The 21,928-nt window shown below is 43.5% G+C and overlaps 1 long non-coding RNA gene across 1 annotated transcript; it reads left to right on the forward strand.

Annotated features, from left to right (window-relative positions):
- The first annotated feature begins 4,795 nt into the window (after positions 1 to 4,795).
- Positions 4,796 to 11,623, forward strand: LOC117667741 (uncharacterized). The gene is made up of 3 exons (XR_004592124.2): positions 4,796 to 4,929; positions 8,827 to 8,925; positions 11,403 to 11,623. It is a non-coding gene; the product is annotated as an uncharacterized LOC117667741 (long non-coding RNA).
- The last annotated feature ends 10,305 nt before the right edge of the window (positions 11,624 to 21,928 follow it).

Raw genomic sequence — 21,928 nt, forward strand, 5'->3', positions numbered from 1 at the left:
AGTGTAAGGGAAAGAAAGAAATGGGGTCATGATAATGTTACACGTGTGTGGATGGGGATGCACACATATATCTGCATTATGACCTGTGCAACTCCCTGAAGTTAAAAAGAGTTGAGATAATAAGGTGGGCAGCATATAAATTTAACAGTAAAATGTTAAAAAGCTGTCCACCTATGATTCAGTGAAGAAAACAGGCCTATGTTTACAAGAGTCTCAGATAAACCAGCCTTCCCACTCAGAATATTGGGTATTTGGGCTGGAAAGACTACAAGTTGCAGAATTCTGCAGGGGAAACCATTCTGCAAAGCCAATATTCTTGACACCAATGATCCAATGGCAAGACGTTGTTATTTAAATCATCATCTTAAAATGGGTGTCTCATATCTGAACTGCAAAAATCTAGACGTCCACTAGAGGATTAGTGTTAGGAAACTGAACTCTCTTGTGCCCCCTAGACGCTTATATATTTTTTTCAGCCCAGATCTGGTTTATTTCAATGGATTTTGTAGAGAGGAGCCCAGGGGAAAATGAGAGTATAATTTGACTTTCTCTTTAACTGAAAACCACTTGCGTTTTTTCCCTTGTTGCTTTTTTTGGTAATATTGGCTACTGTGGGAGGCAGCTTTGAGCTAATCCCCCTTGATTCCCTGCCATTCCTGGCAATTGCACCAAAGACCTGAGGCACTGAGTGAAACATCAAAAGGAAAATTAACATCTTCTATCAGCAATTAGAGGAAATTATGTAGATATACATCTTGTTTTATACCTTCTCATGTGTGTTTTTCAATCTTTACTCTTTGATTTCTCCCTTCACTTCCATCTCCACTTTCTGAAAAGAAAGCATTTAGAATCCCTCTTGTAAAATCCAGAGACATAATTAGCTGGATGTTATACTCGGTATTTTATTCATCTGCAGAAGAACAATTTCTTTAGCTTTCTTCTTCGTTGTATACCCCAGAGGAATTCCCCCACCCCCAACACTCTGAAATGAAACTCTATCTATATATTACCTCTGTGTTCTTTTACCACTGAAGGGGTAGTGGAAGCAAATCAATCCTGTGCACAGGTTTACAAGGGTTGTTATGTGTTTTAAACAACACACTTTGATTTCCATCCTCAGGGAATATTATATGCTTCAACATTTGACAGATGAAAATAGATAGACTTGGAATACTCTTCCTTTTTTATGAAGATTACTGTACTTTATAATGCCTTGGTAAGGCCACACTTGGAATATTGCATCCAGTTTTGGTTGCCACGATGTAAAAGAACAGAAGTTGAGACTCTAGAAAGAGTGCAGAGAAGAGCAACAAAGAGAATTAGGGGACTGGAGGCTAAAACATATGAAGAACGGTTGCAGGAACTGGGTATGTCCGGTTTAATGAAAAGAAGGACTAGGGGAGACATGATAGCAGTGTTCCAATATCTCAGGGGCTGCCACAAAGAAGAGGGAGTCAAACTATTCTCCAAAGCACCTGAGGGTAGAACAAGAAGCAATGGCTGGAAACTAATCAAGGATAGAAGCAACTTAGAACTAAGGAGAAATTTCCTGACACTGAGAACAATTAATCAGTGGAACTACTAGCCTCCAGAAGTTGTGGGTGCTCCAACATTGGAGGTTTTTAAGAAGAGATTGGACATTTGTCTGAAATGGTAGAGGGTTTTCTACTTGAGCAGGAGGTTGGATAAGAAGACTTCCAGAAGGCCCTCTTATTCTGTTATTCTCTTTTATTCAATTATTCTGTCTGATATCCTCAAGACTCTTAGTCTTGAGGATAGTCTAAGACTATCTATATTTGACTTTTCATAGAGCTTATCCTCAATTTGAAAGACATCGGCTTCAACTAAATTTCACAAAATTGGCACTCTGCAGATGATTTGGGACACCTTGAATTCCTAGCCAGCATCGACCACATTGACTGGGGAATCTAGAGGTTGCTTGCCCAGCATGTCTGCTGGGTAGAAGGTTAAAAAGAACTGAGTAGATGATCCCAAATAATAGATCCTAGATCTTTTCCCTAATATGGCATCTTCCAAGTAGATTTGGAACCCCAATTCTCAACATCCTCTAGATGCTGATAGTCCTATGCGTTTGCCCATGAGGGCTCTTCTGATAGCATCTATGGGCACTTGCAGCCCATCTTTTCTTCACCAAAACAGGGAAAGTGCATCTCAATTTCAATTATTTATTTATTTATTGTTTATTTATTGATTCGATTTATATGCTGCCCTTCTCCAGAGACTCAGGGCGGCTTACAATGCGTTAAGCAATAGCCTTCATACTTTTGTATATACCTGCTTAGTAGGGCTTTCGGGCCCCCCAAGGGGTGTTCTTTTTTATACAAAGTCAGCTTATTGCCCCCACAATCCGAGTCCTTATTTTACGTATCTCGAAAGGATGGAAGGCTGAGTCAACCTTGAGCGTGGTGAGATTTGAACTTGTAGTAATTGCAGGCAGCTGGTATTACTTAACAACACTTTAGTCTGCTGCGCCACCAAGGCTCATGGGGACATGAAGTTCTTTTGGTGTCAGAAACACCGGCACAAAAAAAAAAAAAAATTCCCCTCCTTTCTCTGGGCAAGAGAAGCAGGAGAAAATAGAATTTTTGTGGCCAGTTTTGTGATCCTAGGGACTGATTACTCTATAGCAGGGGTCCCCACCCCGAGCCGTGGCCCACTAGTGGGCCTTGAGCCATTCGCAACTGGGCCACAGAAGTGGTGGGTGATTTGGGTGAGGGGTGCACGCACATGCCCACCGTTCATGCAAATGGAGCTCTGTGTGTGCTTGCCCACCACTCATGCAGAACCATCCCCTCTCTCCCCACTCCCTGCCAGTCTGGAAGGCCGGAAAGGTTGGGGAACTCTGCTTTATAGCAGGGGTCTCCAACCTTGGCAACTTTAAGACTTGTGGACCTCAACTCCCATAATTCCTTAGCCAGCTGAGGGTTTTCTGCTGCAGTAAAAAGTGGCACCCAAGGAGAAATTCCCCATTCTGCTTTTCAAACAGATTAACAGAGTTGGAAGGGACTTTATAGGTCATCTAGTCCAACCCCTCCCCCCGCTCAAGCAGGAGACCCTACACTCTTCTGACAGATGTCAGTCCAGTGTCTTCTTGAAAGCTTCCAGTGTCTTCACAACTTCTGAAGGCAAGCTGTTCCATTGGTTGATGTTTTCACTGTCAGAAAATTTCTCCTTATTTCCAGGTTGAATCTCTCCTTGTTCAGTTTCCATCCATTATTCCTTGTCTGGCCATTGTGTGCGTTGGAAAATAGCTTGACCCCCTTCCTCTCTGTGGCAGCCCCTCAAATATTGGAAGACTGCTATCATGTCTCCCCTGGTCCTTCTCTTCACTAGACTAGCCATGCCCAGTTCGTGCATTTTATCCTCCTCCTGCTTCTGATGTTAAACAGACCCCCTTTGCTAGGACAGGTTGCAAGTTGGAAATGAAATCAGTTTTTCTTTAAGCCAGATCAGTTTTCTGTCAGCTTCCACATTGGATATCCAATGAGAAGGAGGTTCATGAATAATGTGTCAACCAACAAAAGCTCTGTCTTGTACATTGGAAAAAAAAAATCAAAACATAAAATACAAATTAGATGGACATGACCTTGTAGATGACCCTCACTCTGTCAAGGACCTTGGAGTACTCATTTCTAAAGATCTAAGTGCCAAAGCCCACTGTAACAACATGGCCAAAAAGGCATTAAGAGTTGTTAACCTAATCTTGCGTAGCTTCTTCTCTGGTAATATTGTACTACTAACTAGAGCATACAAAACATTTGCTAGACCAATTCTTGAATACAGCTCATCTGTCTGGAACCCGCACTGCATATTGGACATAAATACAATTGAGAGAGTCCAGAGATATTTTACGAGAAGAGTCCTCCATTCCTCTACCCGCAATAAAATACCTTATGCCACCAGACTCCAAATTTTGGGCTTAGACAACTTAGAACTACGCCGACTTCGGTCTGACCTAAGTATAGTACATAAAATTATCTATCACAATGTCCTACTGTTAATGACTACTTCAGCTTCAACCACAACAATACACGAGCACACAATAGACACAAACTTAAATAAACCGCTTCAAACTCGATTGCAGAAAATACAACTTCAGCAACAGAGTGGTCAATGCCTGGAATGGACTACTTAATTCTGTGGTTTCATCCTCAACCCTCCATAACTTTAACCTAAGACTGTCTACTGTTGACCTCACCCCATTCCTAAGAGGTCTGTAAGGGGCGTGCATAAGTGCACCAGCGTGCCTACCATCCCTGTCCTAATATTCCTTTTTACTCTTACTCTTTTCATGTATTCAAATTACGTTTATACTTTTACCTGTTATCTTATATATGCTTGACAAATAATGAATAAAATAAAAAAAAAGACTGCCCTAAAGAAAGCTCCTCTCCTAAGTCTAAGATAAGCTTTAACTTCTGGAAACTTTGGGAAATAAGTTGAGATTTTGAGAATTGCATTGTACAGATACAGATTCTAACAGGGCATTCTTCCAAACCAAATTATAGATAGGGATCTAAACAGTCAAGAACAAACAGTTTTCCTGTTCAACTGAAGATACATCACTCTGACCAAAGCTTTATGCTGTGCTGAAAAAGGCTTTTGTTTATAAGAATCTTCTCTAGGTTACATCACAAAAGAAAGCCGAGTCTCATCTTATTGTCCTGTGAAAATATCCCTCTCATCTTGGTATCCAGGATCCTGGCAGGCAGCCATCCTTGTCTAGGAAAAGATCTGACAGCCCTAATAGCTGATCAGATCATTAGCTAGTAACATAGGTGTGTTAGGCAGAGCCTGCCAAAATGCTTGAAGTAACTTGTGTTTCCTTGGCAAAAGCTTGGAATGAGGCCAGAAGGAGGGAGACACTTGAGAAGGAGAAGGTCTAAACTAACTTGCTGACTTGGAAGAGTTAAGACTAGTATTTACTCGTGTCTAAGCGATATTCCTTTTCAGACTCACTACTTCTGTTAAATCGCAGAATTACTCTTTTGTATATAGGTTCTTTCACATAGAACCAAAATCTGGAGGAGGAGGAGGAGGAGGAAGTATTCAGTACTTTTGTAACTTTTTTTGTTACTTTTACATACAGTACTTTTACTTTTTTTGTTATTCATTTTCTTTTTAAATGACTCCACTTTAAAAAAATTTTAAAGCAGCATCTAGGTTACTGGTTATTTAAAAAGCTTAGCACCTTGATGGTGAACCTATAGTACATGTGCCGGAAGTGGCATACAGAGCCATTTTTCCGGGCACGCGAGCTGTCGCCCAACTCACCTGCAGCTGCACATGCGCACGCGCCCCAGCTGGTACTCGGGCCTCCAGTGCGCATGTGCGCAATTCAGGGGACCCAGCTGATCTTTGGAGCTCTCCTGAGCATCCATGCACATTTGCTCATGCACACGAGTGTACTGGTGCGCTGCTCACTCATGCACAGACGGCGTTCACGCACGTGCATTGTGCATGCAAAAACCACGCGCATGTGCAGATGGTGCAATTGCATGTGCAGCGCACAGTGGGGTGCACATGTGAAAGCTGTGCGCATACGCAGATGGTGTGGTTGCACACACAGTGCATGGGGAGGAGCCATGCATTAGCACCGATGGCACACGTGTGCATAAAGCGTGCAAAGCATGGACCTGTTCAGCACTCGGTGAGTAAAAGGTTCACCACCACCGGCTTAGCAAATTTTTTAATTTTTTTTTTTAATTTGAATTATATGCCACCCTTCTCCGGAGACTCAGGGTGGCTTACAATGCGTTAAGCAACCACATGTTAATAAGAGGTAAAGAAGTGGACTTCTTTGGGAGACTTTTTCTGGTCATATCTTCAGCAGAGAGAAGCGGTCGAAGAATCTCCTTTGAAGAAAATCTTACTATAGGGATATTCTCTCTCTCTGGGCCCAGTGCCAGCAGCTGGCAAGGTTGAGGACTTGATGTAGCCTTGCATAACCAGTTAGGGATTATTCAGCTGAGATCCAGAACGCAGAGTTGATGTCTATCAAAACTCTTTGCATGGCTGGTTTAGTGTGCCTAATCCATACAAAATCATCGGATCATCATTAAAAGCAACCGAATAACATTTTTGGGGTGTGTGTGACAGTCTGTGTTCAATAATTGCTGATGAACTATAAGCTGTACCTTCAGGCTTGAGAATTGCAAGACAGGCACCATTGGGATGCCAAAGCAGGTTGATCTGAGTTGGAAAAACCAAATAGCCCTCCGTCTCCTGCACCAATTAAGCTCCCCCCAACTAATTAATATGATGAAAAAGATGTATTTTATACTTTCAAGTGGCTCTCATTCATTACTGTACACCAGGAGCAATACTGTACACCAGGGGCCTGGTGGCTCAACAGACTAAAAAGCATTGTGATTGAACTCCAGCTGTCTGCAATTACTGTAAGTTCGAATCTCACCAGGCTCAAGGTTGACTCAGCCTTTCATCCTTTCTAAGGTAGGTTAAATGAGGACCCAGTTTGTGGGCGCAATAAGCTGACTTTGTATAAATATACAAAAGTATGGAGGTTATTGCTTAATGCATTGCTTAACGCATTGTAAGCCGCCCTGAGTCTCCGGAGAAGGGTGGCATATAAATCAAATTTTAAAAAAATTAAAAAAAAAACTGTAGAACAACATTTCTCAGTCTTGGTAACTTTTAAGATGTGTGAACTTCAACTCCCAGAATTCCTTAGCTAGTATCCTGGGAGTTCTGGGAGTTGAAGTCCATACAACCTAAAGTTAGGTAAAGGTAAAGGTTCACCTCACACATCTGTGCTAGTCGTTCCTGACTCTAGGGGGCGGTGCTCATCTCCGTTTCAAAGCCGAAGAGCCAGCGCTGTCCGAAGACGTCTCTGTGGTCATGTGGCCAACATGACTAAATGCCAAAGGTGCTCGGAACGCTATTACCTTCCCACCAAAGGTGGTCCCTATTTTTCTACTTGCATTTTTTACGTGCTTTCAAACTGCTAGGTTGGCAGAAGCTGGGACAAGTAATGGGAGCTCACCCCATTACGCAGCACTAGGGATTCAAACCACTGAACTGCCGACCTTTCGATTGACAAACTCAGCATCTTAGCCACTGAGCCACCGCATCCCTGTTAACCTAAAGCTACTAAGGTTGAAAAACATTGGTGTAGAAGAATCCTGGGAAGATCAGTCTTGAAATGGACCTTATAGCTGAGATTCTGTCTATTTAACAATACTTGCCTGAACTTAGCTTTTAGATGGACGTGGATCAGGGATGTTAGCCTCTGTGTGTGTTTGTGTGTGTTGCTTGTGTGTGCGTGCATGTGTTCAAAAAAAGTAAAGATGGCAGTGGCAATTGCATGATTGACACTCCCTCTCTGTTAATGTGCATTGCACATAAAACTTACATTAAAAGAAGCTGGGACTTTCTACAGTCTTGGCTGGCATCTGAACCGTTGAGTAGACTATAGAGCTAATCTAACCACAAAACACGATTGGGTAATGTTTTCTCATTCTGGTTTGTTTGCTAATTATAATTTCAACAAACCGTAACCCTGAACAAAGCAGGAAGACAAGATTTGCTTAAGATCCGAAGCATTGGGTTCTTGATCTCCTCCTTTGATGTTTAAAAGATGGTGAGCCTTGCACGCCCTGCAACTCGGTCCCAGAAACAGGCATGTCTCAGATTAGCCTCGCAATCCTATTCTAAGCATATAATGATTTATTCTGGCAATGGTTTAGTGAGCCAATAGCATGCGCGATTAAGCAACGATTAACAGCCCCCAGCATAGCCTCCTTGCTGTGAGATCTTTTGCTTGATTGGACCCTGGGTCCACTTTTTAGTCCCTATTGTCAATATATGATATGATGATATGATATGATATGATATATATATGATATATATAGATAATAGGACAGAGGAGTTTCAAAGAAGAACAGATTGGCCTACCCATTACGCATTTCAAGAAGTTGGGTTTATGAACCAGGCATGAAATTCACACAAAAGTCCCAGACAAAAACCAAGTTCACAAAATTCCAACTAGAAAATAATACACTGCCAGTAGGTAATATACGCACAATCCTAGCTGACTTTGGCTGAACCTGGCAGATGGGAGACCACTCGGAAATCCCAGGCTTGGGATTGGGAGGTTAAGAAAAATTTCAGAAAAAAGACAACGGTGAGCCACACAATGTATCCGTGTAGTTCTTAGGAGTGAGAGACTTAATGAAAAAGCCGCAAGTGTTCTATGGCTGCCATCTTGTTCTCCAAAAGAATAATAGATATATAATGCACTCCTTTCTCTGCATTTCTTCTAAAGCTCTCGTTCTCCTGACCTTCAACTGGGCAAAACAGTGCATCATAGGGCAACAATTCTGAACCAATGTGCCTCACTGAGTTAATTTATGGACTCGTGACTCCTGAGGAATTGAAATTTGGGGACGTTTGCTTCAGTTTGCTACTGGCTGCTGCTATGCTGCTGCTACAGTCTCGTGATCTTCATTTTGTGACAGTTTCCCAGCCAGTCTCACAATCCCCTGCTCCCTTCCCCATCCAGCAGCAGCCATCTACCTTGTATTTATTTATTGGATTTGCTTTTATACAGATCACCTATTTTTCTCACAAACAACTCCATAAAATTCATTTTGGAGAACTAAGGGTCTAGAACCAATTGAATCTCCAGACTGATCAAATCCCATTCATCATGCTGTTTCAAATTCACACTTTATTTTTGGACTGCCTCTGCAGATCGCAGTTCTACTTGCCACAGATTTACACTAGTAGTTGAGGTCTACTTCAGCATAATCAATTTTCTGAATTTTAATACATGTTTGATTTTAGCATATCCTTCCTGCAAAGAGTTGACAATCTAGGCAGAGGTGGACTTCACATACTGTAACAACCGTTTTGCCCAGCACCGGAAATGTGAGCACATTAGTGGTGGGTTTCAAATTTTTTTACTACCGGTTCTGTGAGCGTGGCTTGGTGGACGTGACATGGCATGGCTTGGCTTGGTGGGCATGACGGGAAGGATACTGTAAAATCTCCATTCCCTCCCCACTCCAGGGAAAGGTTACTGCAAAATCCCCATTTCCTCCCGATCAGCTGGGACTCGGGAGGCAGAGAATAGATGGGGGTGGGGCCAGTTAGAATTTTTGCTATCGGTTCTCCGAACTACTCAAAATTTCTGCTACCGGTTCTCCAGAACTGGTCAGAACCATTGGTGGGTTCCAACCGGTGTTACCACTGGTTCTCTTTGCGCACGCGCTTTGTGCGCAATCGCAAGTGCGTTAGATTTCTGCCCAGCTGTGGTGCGGCAATCTACTCTGCCGCACCTATCAGCTGGGCTAAAAACCAAGAAATAAAGGTAGGAATAAAGCAGAGGTGGGCGAGAGGGCCCAGCTCCCAGTCACAGAGAACCGGTTTGGTGACGTCACATTGTCATCATTACTCGTTCGGCTGAACCGGGCCAAACCGGGAGCAACCCACCATTGGTCAGAACCTGCTGAAACCCATCTCCGGAGCACATGTATGCAGCGTCAAAAACACAGTGATATAGGACGGGATTGCGCCCAGGCGGGTGGGCAGGGGTGGGGGCGGGCCCACCCGCAGGTCACCACTACCAGTTCGCCTAAACTGGTCCAAACCAGCTGCATACCACCTCTGAATCTAGGTTTGGGTCTTTGAATATCAGTGGTCTTAAAAGAGACAGGGCTGAGACAGCAAGCAGAAGATGGCTGAGGCGCTGGCTATGAATGGGAGGAGGCTGAAGCAGATGACCTAATGGACATCTGCTGATCACCAGTTATCCAGGGAGCAGCACATCTAGAGAATGTTGCAGAGTTGCATTTAGTGTCCCAGTTCCCTTTTTTTTTTTTTTTTGCAATCTCTTGATTCCCACTCCTGTGCTGCCACATGTCAAGGTTCTGCATTTTGAAGTGGGAAACACATGAAACCTGTAGCATAAATCTAAAATAGTTTACACTGCTATAAAATCAAAGGCAAGATCAAGGCTAAGCCTCTTTCAAGTTGAGTCTAATGCTTGGTTGATATCATAGACACCATGTCTCCATGTCATTTTCTTGGAGGATGTAAAAGTGCCTTTCTTCCAGATTGGGATTATTATTAATTTTTTTACAACTTTTCTGTTGAGGCCACAGCCCTCAGATGCCCTGGAGGTCCCTCACCCAAGTATTAACAGGTTAGCTTCTGAACCTAGGCAGGTTTTGCCTTGTCTCCCCAAAATATTTTTTTTTTAAAAAAAAGCCACAGCATTTCTCAACCTTGGCAACTTTAAGGCATGTGGACTTCAATTCCTAACTGGAATTGGGATGCTGGCTGGGGAATTCTGGGAGTTGGGGTCCATATGTTTTAAAGTTACCAAGTGTTAAATTGGGCGATTGAGGAGGCAGAAGCAAGGTAGTGTGTGACAACAGCTCTTTAATGTAGTGTGAACTTCAGCGAAGGTTACAGTAACACAGCTCCCTTTATATACCTTGCCGGCCAGGGAGCTGACCAATCACAATTGACCCATTGTATTTCAAATCTCCCGCCAAAACTATATACATAACACCAAGATTACGAATTACAGATTAACAGAGTTGGAAGGGATCTTGTAGGTCATCTAGTCCAACCTCCCCACCCAAGCAAGAGATCCCACACCATTTCTGACAAATGGCAGTCCAATCTCTTCTTGAAAGTCTCACGTGAGAAGCTCTCACAACGTCGGAAGGCAACTTCTGTTCCACTGGTTGATTAATAAGATCGAGAAACATTAGTCTAATCTATGATATAATCCTACCCACCGTGCCTCAGTTTTCCCATTCTATGTGGCCTTCAGTACCACCCCCACCCCCAAATTATCAGCAGTAGCCACTTTCCTGCTGCCTGCCATAACAAGAATTCCAGAGAGCTGGACAGAATGGTGGTAAATTCCTAGATACAGTTCCATCACCTGCCAGCAGGAGGAGAAAGTGATTCATTCTTCAGAGCAGGCAAAGTAGGTTAGGCCCATTCAAAATAGTTACAAAATTCTTTAATTCACCAAGTTGAAGGCAGGGGATGAGTAAAGGGGAACAAACATAAATGGGTATGTAAATTCTACCTGGAATGTGGAACTGTTGTCTTTAATGTTCCTTTCCCTTCTAAATGTTCCCTAGGCAATGATTGTATGCCACTGTAGAAATATGAAAACTCTACTTCCTCCTGTTGGTCTCTTTTCTGGGTGGAAAAAAAAACTGTGGTCAGATAGCTCACCATGCCCTGCCCCAAAGCTGTTTTATTCCTTGCAAAAGAGGCAGGGGAAAAAAAAACCCGATTCCTAGTTCCCAAAAGGATGGAACTGCATGAAATCCGAGGACAGGATACAACTCATCTTTAACAATCCATCTCTTACGCAATTGCTTGTATCTTAACAGGTTGGGCTCGCCAGTTCCCTTCTCCTGATTAATGTCTGCAGCTCAGAATAAGGTATTCATTGAAACTGTGCACTCCTGGTGAACTAATGGGTTCTTTCAGTGAGGCTTAAAATGAATGTGGACGTTTTCTGGGCGTCCTGATGCTGGTCATAGGAGAGAAGTAGAGCATAGACCGTCTTCGCTTAGCTCTGCTCTGCTAATCTGGCATTAAAACTACTGTCATGCAATTTGCCTGGAGATGACTTTAGAGACTGTTCAGAAAAAATTCCTACAGCATGTGGGAAGCAAACTACAAATGGGAGATCTGGTGATAGGATCACATGGTTTCTACAACAGTTGTATTGGCTCCCTCTCTCTACCCTGTTCCAATTTGTTATCTATATCAGTGTTGCTCAGCTTCAACAACATGCTGGCTGGAGAATTCTGGGAGTTTTTTAAAAATTTTTTGATTTATATGCCGCCCTTCTCCGGAGACTCAGGACGGCTTACAATGTGTTAAGCAATAGCCTTCATACTTTTGTATATTTATACAAAGTGCTTTATAGCCCTCTCTCAGCGGTTTACATATTGCTCCCACAATCCGGGTCCTCATTTTACCTACCTTAGAAAGGATGGAAGGCTGAGTCAACCTTGAGCCTGGTGAGATTCGAACTTACAGTAATTGCAGATAGCTGGTGTTAATCACAATGCTTTTAGTCTGCTGAGCCACCAGGCCCTGTTGAGATAGTTGAGTAGTTGAGTAGTTGAAGTTTACTCGTCTTAAAGTTGCTGAGGTTGAGAAACACTGACCTACAGTATAAAACCTTTCATGGCACAGGGCTAGGTTATTCTCAGGACTTCCCAAACTGACAATTCTGGGGAATTCTGGGAGTTGACGTTCACACGTTTTATAGTTCCTGAGGTTGAGAAACTCTGTTCTAGATTGTTTGCTGGTTCGGGAATTATGGAAGCTACAATCCCTGTAGGTCTGTGGTGTCCCAAATTGTTGAAGAGATGTCACCTCAGAAATAGTATAGGTCTGTGATGGCGAACCTATGGCACACGTGCCCGAAGTGGCACACGGAGCTATGTTGCCTGGCACGCGCAGTGTCACCCATTCCTCTTCCGGGTTTCTGGCACGCATGTGTGCATGACAATCAGCTGGCCTTTTACCATGCGGCAGTGCCATCTTCTAACTGGTCTTCCATTTTCCTGTGTGAGCATGCGAACTGGCCAGCGGATCATCGCATGCGCATGAGTGCCAGAAACCCGGAAGAGTAGCTGGCTGAAACCGGAAGTTCAATAGCTGAAACCGGAAGTTCATTTTAGGGTGCACACATGTGCCTTGGGCAGCTCCTCTTCTGGGTTGCGGCCCAGACGTGCGCGTGCTTCCTTTATGGCACTCAGTGCCGAAAAGGTTCGTTACCACTGGTATAGGTTCTCCTGCTTGAGCAGGGGGCTGGACTAGAAGACCTCCAAGGTCCCATCCAGCTCATTCATTCTATTCTATTCTAAATCCAGAATTTGGCACACATAGCTCTATTGATATACATTCCTCAAATAATTCCTCTTCTATCAGCACATCATCGGTTAAACAAATATTGCAGGAGTCTTCAAATACCTAAAGTGCTGCTCAACTAAAAAAATGAGCTAAGTTGTGCTCTGTTGTTCCAGGATAAAACTAATCCAAACTGATTTCCTGACTAAGATGAAAAGCCAGGTGGTGCCTCCCCCATTCCATGTGCAGAAGCTGACTGAAATGGCAGTTGACTCTTAATTCTTGCAGGCTTCCTTAAATTGCATCTGGGGAGTGTGGATTCTCTGGGATGCCGTGTGTAAACTACTGTGTGGCCTACTTTTTGATGAACAACCCTTTTGGTCACTGAAATCATCTGCTTTCAGATGCAGCCAAGATCAATGGAGGCTCTTCGGAGGTTTGCAAACATTTGAACATCATGTCTACGGGTTTGCTTCTATGTCTTTGAGGATATAGACAGACAATATATAGACAGACAATAAATAGCGTATCACCCAGGGGTGGGATTCAGCCGGTTCGGACCGATTCGGGTGAACCAGATGCTAATTTTACACCTGGTTCACCGAACCGGTAGATGTAAGGACTGGCTGGCGCTGCCCACCCTGCCCCACCCCTCCCAGGAGTCTCCACGCAGCCCATTTTGGATGTCTGGTAAGTGCAGTGCCCATGCGGAGGCTCTGGAAGGGTGAAAACAGGCCACCCAGAAGTTCCGGAAGTCTGGAAACAGGCCCGTTTCTGGCTTCCAGAGGGCCTCTTTTGCCTGGGGGAGGCCATTTTTGCCCTCCCGGAGGCTCAAGAAAAGCCTCTGGAGCCTGGGGAGGGCGAAACACACACACACACACCACCATGGTGCAGGAGGCCAAGTAGCCCACGCCCACCCAGCAACTGGGCAGAGAACCGGTTGATAAAATTTTTGAATCCCACCCCTGATATCACCAATTGTCCCTTCATGGCCAATTGCTGAGCAGAGAGAACTGTCAGACCTTCATCAGATCATTCATTGGACTGCAGTATGCCAAAATGTTGCCACTTTTGCTGCAACATTCAACAATAAACCACAATTTGCCCTCAGAAATTGTGGGTGTCCCAACACTGGTGGTTTTTAGGAAGAGACTGGACAGCCATGTATCAGAAATAGAATAGGTCTCCTGAGAGAGCAGGAGGTTGGACTAGATGACCTCCATATCTCTGAAATGATGACCCAACTAATCACAGATTGCCTAATAGATACATATATCATTTGTCAGTTTTCATTTTTAATATAGAACATGAATTAATACAACACACAAAGCAAAGCTTTTTCAGGTCTTTATTTTTAAGAATGTAAAGGGCCCCTCAGACCAAAATGTTTGAGAACCCCTGCAGCAACAAAAATGATAGTTTAGGTAGCCTTCAAAGTTTCCTTCCAACTCTACCATTCTATGATTCTAGTTCAAAGGCCACAATAGCAGACATTCTTGCTACCGAAAGCTAAAATACTTTCCTATCTCTATGTATTCAAACTCTGGCAGCTAAACCATCTCAAGAAGCTTCCAATGCAGTTGGTTTTACAGTTGTACATATTTTATGATGATGCCTTCACTTTCAACCACCATGATGCTCTTCCAGAAGCTTGGGAGAACAAGAGGAGCCATTCAAGGGTTGTGCCATTCCTACAGAACCTTTTCCAAACATTAGGCACACAGAAAAAACAAAACCACTGCCAAAGCACAGTCTCCATGAAGTTTCCATGAGTAGATGTGTTTGGATAAGAGCAAATCATTCTCAGCGATGTCCATGGCTTGGCACGGTTTGGTAAAAATGGAGAAATTGGCAAGTATATAGCATATCTCCAACCAACCTTTTAGAGTTGTGATGGCACAGTAGTTAGAATACAGTATTGCAGGCTAACTCTGCTCACTGCCAAGAGTTTGACTCTTACTTGCTCAAGGTTGACTCAGCCTTCCATCCTTCCGAGGTTGGTAAAATGAGGAGCCAGATTTTGAGGGGCAACTCTGTAAACCACTTAAAGAGGAGCTGTAAAGCACTATAAAGCGGTATATAAGTCTAAGTGCTATTGCTATTATATGTTCTATAGCCAGAAGAAATGAGAAGAGTCTAGCTTGAACAGATCAAACGCTTTTCTAGTCCAGAATCCTCTTTTCTAGACCAGCCAACCAGATATTTCTGAGAAGTCTAGATGGAAGATTCGAAGCAATTGCCCTTCCTTCATTTGTCTCTCAGCAATTAGTGTTCAAAGGTGTTTTTGACAACCTTGAAATTCTGCCTGGAGGTATTGTTCCCAGATGCAGCACCAAGGAAAGGTTGATTGTCGCCTACATTAATGTTGCAACTCAAGCAGGTTTTTTATGCATTCTTTTATGAGTACCTTAGAGAGGAAGGAATACAAAACATTGGGGCCCATTTGCAGCCCACAGGCTTCTCTTTTGCAAATCCTGGATTCTTTGAGACTGGAAACACATTTTAGCCTTGGAACCAGGGTGGTGGGGGGGAAGGGGGGCAGGAATAGGAAATTTTCAGTAACTAAATTGGAATCTTAAATTTTGTAAAGGAAAGAAAAGACGAGGCAAGCTGGCAGGAAGAATGTATGTTAAGATATGCAGCTATTATTGTTTCTATGTACAGGTAATCCTCTTTTAGTGAATGCAGTTGGGGCTGACAACGCTTGTCGTTAAGCGTTGTGATTATTAGGTGGAAAAATCACGTGACAGTGACATTTTATGATGTCATTAAGCAAAAACACTGTGTGGGCCTGACTTGTGATTTTACTTCCATGTTCTCCGTTAACTCTGCTTGTTGGAAGCCGGTTGGGAAGCACACAAATGGCAATCATGTGACTATAGGAGGCTGCCCCAGTTGTAATTACAAGGATTGGTTGCAATGATGGTTTGTTTTTTTACATCATCGTAACTTCAAATGGTCGTTAAAAAGGCAATTGGTAAGCAAAGGCTGCCTGTATTCTTATTCTTACTGTTACTGTTAATAGGATTATTATTTTTATTTCATATAACTGTGAAATAATTGGACATATATAGGATCTGTTTTATATGCAGCAATTGCTGTCTTGGAATAAATCCCATTCAAACTATGGTAAGTAGTTGAAACAATCCATTGGATGAATGCTTTGGCTTTCCTTCCATGGAAGGAAGCTTTGCTGACTGGGGAATTCTGGGAGTTGAGGTCCGCCAGGCTTAAAGTAGCCAAGGTTGGAGACCCCTGATCTAAATCAGTGGTGGGATTCCGCCAATTCGGGCCGGTTCAGGCGAACTGGTAGTTAAATTGCTGGCTGGCCCTACCCCTTCCTGCCCCACCCCTTCCAGGAGTCCCCATGCGCCCCATTTTGGCTTCCAGGTAAGTGCAGGGAGGCCTCCTAGGCCCAAAATGGGGTGTGGGGGGGCAGTGCGCTCCCCTATGATCCATTTTTGCTCCCAGGAGGGTGCAGGGGGTGATTTCCGCGCCTCCACTGTTCTCCTTACCGGGGCTGCCTTAGAAGGTAAGCAACTGAGCTTCAAATTGCTGTATTTTGAATGCTGTGCGCAAGTGTGCGCTCACCGAACCGGTTGTTAAACTGGTTGCATCCAGTGGTGGGTTCCTCCCGGTTCGGCCCGGTTCGGCTGAGCCGGTAGTGGTGACAATATGATGTCACCGAACTGGTTCTCTTTGTTCGGGAGCCCTCCCGCCCCCCCCTGCGTTATTCTTACCTTTTATTTGGCCCTGCCCCCAATTTTTCGCTGCCTCCCGAGTCCAGCTGATCGGCTGGAAGGAAAAAAAAACTGTTTAAACTCTTGCCACAGGGCTTCAAAGGGCCACCCTACAACTGATCAGTGTTAAAAGGCAGTGTGGTGGTAGACCAGGACGCTCCAAAAACAAATGGGTAGACTGGTACAACTCTACAAGCAGTTAAAAGCCTGGTAGACCAGTACCGCTGCTAAATCCTAAAGAATTGTCACATGACCATCAAACCACGCCCCAAAAATAAGCCACACCCATAGAACCAGTAGTAAAAAATTTTAGAACCCATACAACCCCGGTTGTATCCCACCACTGGTGCCCTCCATTTGATATCCAAAGAAGTGGCATATATAGGCCACCAGATTCTTTTTTATGCCAGTGAATCTTCTCATGTTTGCACCGCTGAAGTTATTTTTTATTAGTTTATAATGTAACATACAAAGAAAATACAAAAATAATAGGAAAAATAGGAAAGTGAAAAGCGAAGGGAAGAATGAGGAAAAGAAGTGGAAAAAGAAAGAAAAGGCATTGACTTCTAACTCCCTTTGGTGCAGTAGAATAAGGCATTAACATCAAACTCAGCTTTTTACTTTTACATAATAGTTCAAACTATTTAATTGGTGAAACCTGAAGTCAAAGTCTCATTTTTCCTCCCATCTCAAGCACAAAGTCCAGAAGTGGTTTTCAAGTAGAAATAAAAGTATTTGTATTTTTTTCTTTGATCAATGCAGTCAATTTAGTCATCTCTGCTAACTCCATCAATTTTTGCAGCCATTCATCCACTTGTGGGGATTGAGGTAACCTTCCATTTCTGTGCGTAAAGTAGTCTTGTTGCTGTCCATATATATAACAATGAAGTCTCAGATTATTTTTCCCCAAGTCTTTTTGCATTAAACCCAAAAGAAAAGTATCTGGTTTTCTCTTAATATTCACTTTAAGAATTTTCTGTATTCAGATATGAATCCTACTCCAGCATCGCTGAAGTTTTTAAAATATCTTACTCCGTGCTAGAGGTTGACAATCTCTTCAAGTTTTTCTACCGGTAAAAGGAGTGCATTAAACTTCCAATGCATCTCAAACATGTCTACAGATAGTATTCGACTTACAACTGTTCATTTAATGACCAACCAAAGTTACAACAGCACTGGAAAAAGTGACTGATGACTGTTTTTCACACTTAAACATTCTCTCCTAACCAATCAAGGTGGAGCCAAATCCAGTTTCTGGTCTTCATAGTGATGATTTTATGCCACTGTCTTGCTTACTTCATGGGCTGGACCACTTCTCAGCAAGTAGAAAAGGCTTTCCATTCTTAGTATGGCAAGTATCATCAGATCTTAGGAAGAACCAGGGGTGAAATTCAGCTGGTTCCTACTGGATCACGTGATACGGTAGGGCTGACTGCACGAAGTCCCGCTCACCTGCACGGACGTCATAACGTCCCTTTTTGCAACAATTTTCAGCCTCTGTACATGCGCAGAAGGCTTTGCACGTACGCAGATGATGGCACACACTAGTGGTCGATTGCCCCCGGTTTGGACTGGTTCACAAGAACCGCCCACCGCCCCAGATGTTGTCATAGGCGATTTGTGCAAGCGCAATCCTGTTGCGAACCGGTAGTAAAGGTAAGTAGAACCCACCCCTGGCGCGCACACATTTGCAAACCAGTAGGGAAAGTAAGTGAATTTTACCCCGGGAAGAACCTTCTCAGATAAAGCCTACTTTGTATGTTCTACAGTTCAATATTGGTAGCCAATGGTGCTTGGTAAACCTACAAACAGGACCACAGGTGTCCTGGCATCTTCTGTTTCACCAGCCATGGCATTAAGAAGCACTCTGCAGATGGCAGTACTATGAGGGGCATGAAGTTTGAAAATTGGAAAAGAGAGCAAACAGGTTTTCCAAAACAGTGATTTTGGTGGTTGTTGGCTGATCTGCCTGGTGCTTAAAAATGATTAAAGCTTCTCCTTTCTCTCAACGCCCATTTGCTGGCAGGCAGGTAAGGTCAGGCGGAATGAGCTTCAACGTCTCTGTCTGCTGAGAAGGGCTAGGCAGGTTTTTTCAGGTTCCTTGGCGTCATAGGAGACTCCGCCATGAGATAAGACGGCATTTATGTCTGCAGGCTTAGTGGGCGGGTGCGGGAGGAGGGAGGGAAAAAGGGGAGCCAATAATTCCGTAGCTTTGAGATAGGATAGATATTAGGAGTTGTGTCTCAGATGGTTTCTCAACAGTAGAGGCATCCACCGGCAAAGTTAATTATGTGATAAATGTAAAATATTTGTGTGTGTGTTCATTTCCTTATCCTTAGATCAATGGGAACTACTGCTGCGCTCCCACACCTCTGCTCCAAAATTTAGGATACAATCCTGCATCAGGGTAAGATACCCTCCAACCTTTCTTAGATAATGCACAGAGGGACAGTTGTCAAAGACAACCATTAAAGACACTGTGAAACGGAAAGATAGAGATGAAGATAGAGATAAAGATGAGGAGTTAGGCATTTTTTTGTTTATGTATGTTTAAACCAGGGGTCTCCAACCTTGGCAACTTTAAGACTTGTGGACTTCAACTCCCAGAATTCCTGACAAAGCTGGCTGAGGAATTCTGGGAGTTGAAGTCCACAAGTCTTAAAGTTGCCAAGGTTGGAGACCCCTGGTTTAAACAATATAATGAGGATTGCTTAAATTTTATAAATATGATAGATTACCAACATTGTTACTGCGAATATGAATGATACCCAGAACCAACTCTGTTCACACACAATATGGATGTATATTTTAAAAAAATAATAATAAAAATATAATTTTAAAAAAAAGGACATGGTGAAATGGTGTTGCTTATTCTGTGCAGGAACCATCTTATTTTTTACTCACTATGTCACTTTTGCAGAGCCCTGCAAGGATCCAAAATTCCCCCCACCTCATTGCATATCAGAGCAGCTTTCCCCAAACCTGAGTAGCCTCCAGATGTTTGGACTTCAGTTCCCAGACTTCTTCAGTCAGCCTGGTGGCTGCTGAGAACTTTGGGAATTTAAGTCTGTGTGTATTGAAGATTCTCTAATGGGGAAAACTATAACATGTAGGAAAAAAAACTAAAAGAATTTGGTGACATCTGTAAGATGTACTCATTTTTCCATGTCAAGTGGTCTGATTTCAGAAAAGTGCCCTGCTCGACCATCACGGATTTCGATGAAATTTTGTGTGAACATGCACACATGTCCCCAATGAACATTGGTAAAGTGTTTCGTGTGCCAATGTAATACTTGCGGAGATATAGACATTTGTTTGACCCCATACCTCAGCCTTCTACAGTATGACTCTGAGGTTCCAGCAACTTTGAGACATAATATCTCTGGCAATATTTTGTTGAGAGAAACAAAACTTGGCCATCTTGTACAACTTTTTGTGCTCTATTAAACAAAATAATAAAAACATTCCCATGAAATTTTATATTTGAAAACCTTGTGTTGCTAAGTTATTACATGCAAAGTTTCACGTTTATCATACCTTTCCTTCCAGAGATATAAAAAGCCAAACGTTAACCTTTTTTTGAGCCACACTATTTTTTGCCAACCTTGCGCCAAATTATCTAGATGGCGATCGCTCATGAGATTGTTTTTGTTATTTTGTTTAATAGAGCACAAAAAGTTGTACAAGATGGCCAGGTTTTGTTTCTCTCAACAAAATATTGATATTATGTCTCAAAGTTGCTGGAACCTCAGAGTCCTACTGTAGAAGGCTGAGGTATGGGGTCAAACAAATGACAATATTTCTGCAAGTATTACATCGGCACATGTAACACTTTACCAATGTTCATTGGGGACACGTGTGCATGTTCACACAAAATTTCATCAAAATCCGTGATGGTTGTGCTGTCAGCGTTCCAGAAAACCCCAACTCCAATTAAAACCTCTGAGGCAAGCATTTTCTCAAAATTCCATTTATTAGAGTAGGTATACTGGCACATCTGGGAAAACCTGAATCTGAGAGTTCCGGGTTTCCCCTCAGTAAATCAAAATCCCCAAATCCATCCCCTGCACCCATCAGTCCATCACATTGTCCAATCACCATCCGTCCCATCTCAATATATCACTCCAACCACTCCTTCTCCAGATGCAGGATTGTCCTGACCTTGACCAAAAAGAAGAATGCTATTTTGTCTAACTACATTCCCTCTACTAAATCCCCCCTCCTACTTTCCCACACACATGAAGGTGGCAGTGTGGAAAATTCTGTTGCTAATATGGCTTCCAAAGCTGACACGAGCAGGGACTCCCCAGACCACTTAACATGGAATGACCCTAAAGCTTCCTTTTAGTGTAACCCTCTTTATTTATGAATGCATATGCAGTGAGAAATTGGTTGGTCATGGAGAGGGCCCAAGATCCTTGTTTCTGCCCTAGAGACTAAAGGAAGCTCTATATTTCAGGGTCTGACCTCAGCAAACAGCTGAAAACAACCCTCAACAGCACCATAAAATGTTCTAGTTTGCTGAAGGGCCTCCTTTCTCTGAAAGATTACTCAGAGAACAGCCTTGTGTTCAGCTGCCTTCTTCTGCTGGCATCTCTTTGGTGAAAGGAAAGAAGATCTGTTTCCCGTCCTTTGCTCTCTCCCCTTCTTCTCCTGCCACCCATGGCAAAGGAAGCAAATCGAAAGAATGGATTGGATCTTTTCTCTCTCCCTGCTCCAGGGATGTCAAAAGATTCAGGAAAAGAAAGGGGAAGGAGAGAAGCAGGGGTGGGCTGCTGGGGGTTCGCAGGAGTTTGGGAGAACCGCTAGCTAAGATTCTGTGCAGTTCGGAGAACCCCCAAATCCCACTCCTGGCTGGCCCCTCCGCGTGCGCGGAGGCTCGGGGAGGGCAAAAAACGGGCCTACTGGAAGTTCGGGAGGGCCAGAAATGGGCCCATTTCTGGCCTCCAGAGGGCTTCCGGAGCCTGAGGAGGCTGTTTTCGCCCTTCTGGAGGTTCAAAGAAAGCCTCCGGAGCCTGGGGAGGGCAAAAAAGCCCCCTCCCCCTGCCATGGTGCAGCAGGCCAACTAGGCCACACCCACCATGGCCACATCCACCCAGCAACTGGGCAGAGAACCCCTTGGTAAAATTTTTGAAGCCCACCCCTGGAGAGAAGCAAAGGAGGATGGGTCCTGTGGCGCCAGTCTTCCTATTCCATTCAACACTTTGGGTTCAGAGAACAGACAGCGAAAGAACCAAAGATCTGCAGCCAGAACTGGGACCAAAGGAGATTCTTTTCTCGTCCTCTGAGCTCTTGATCTGGGCAGAAGC

Source organism: Pantherophis guttatus, chromosome 1 (assembly GCF_059756535.1).
Source record: "Pantherophis guttatus breed Tessera chromosome 1, ASM5975653v1, whole genome shotgun sequence".
Classification (NCBI taxonomy): Eukaryota; Metazoa; Chordata; class Lepidosauria; order Squamata; family Colubridae; genus Pantherophis; species Pantherophis guttatus.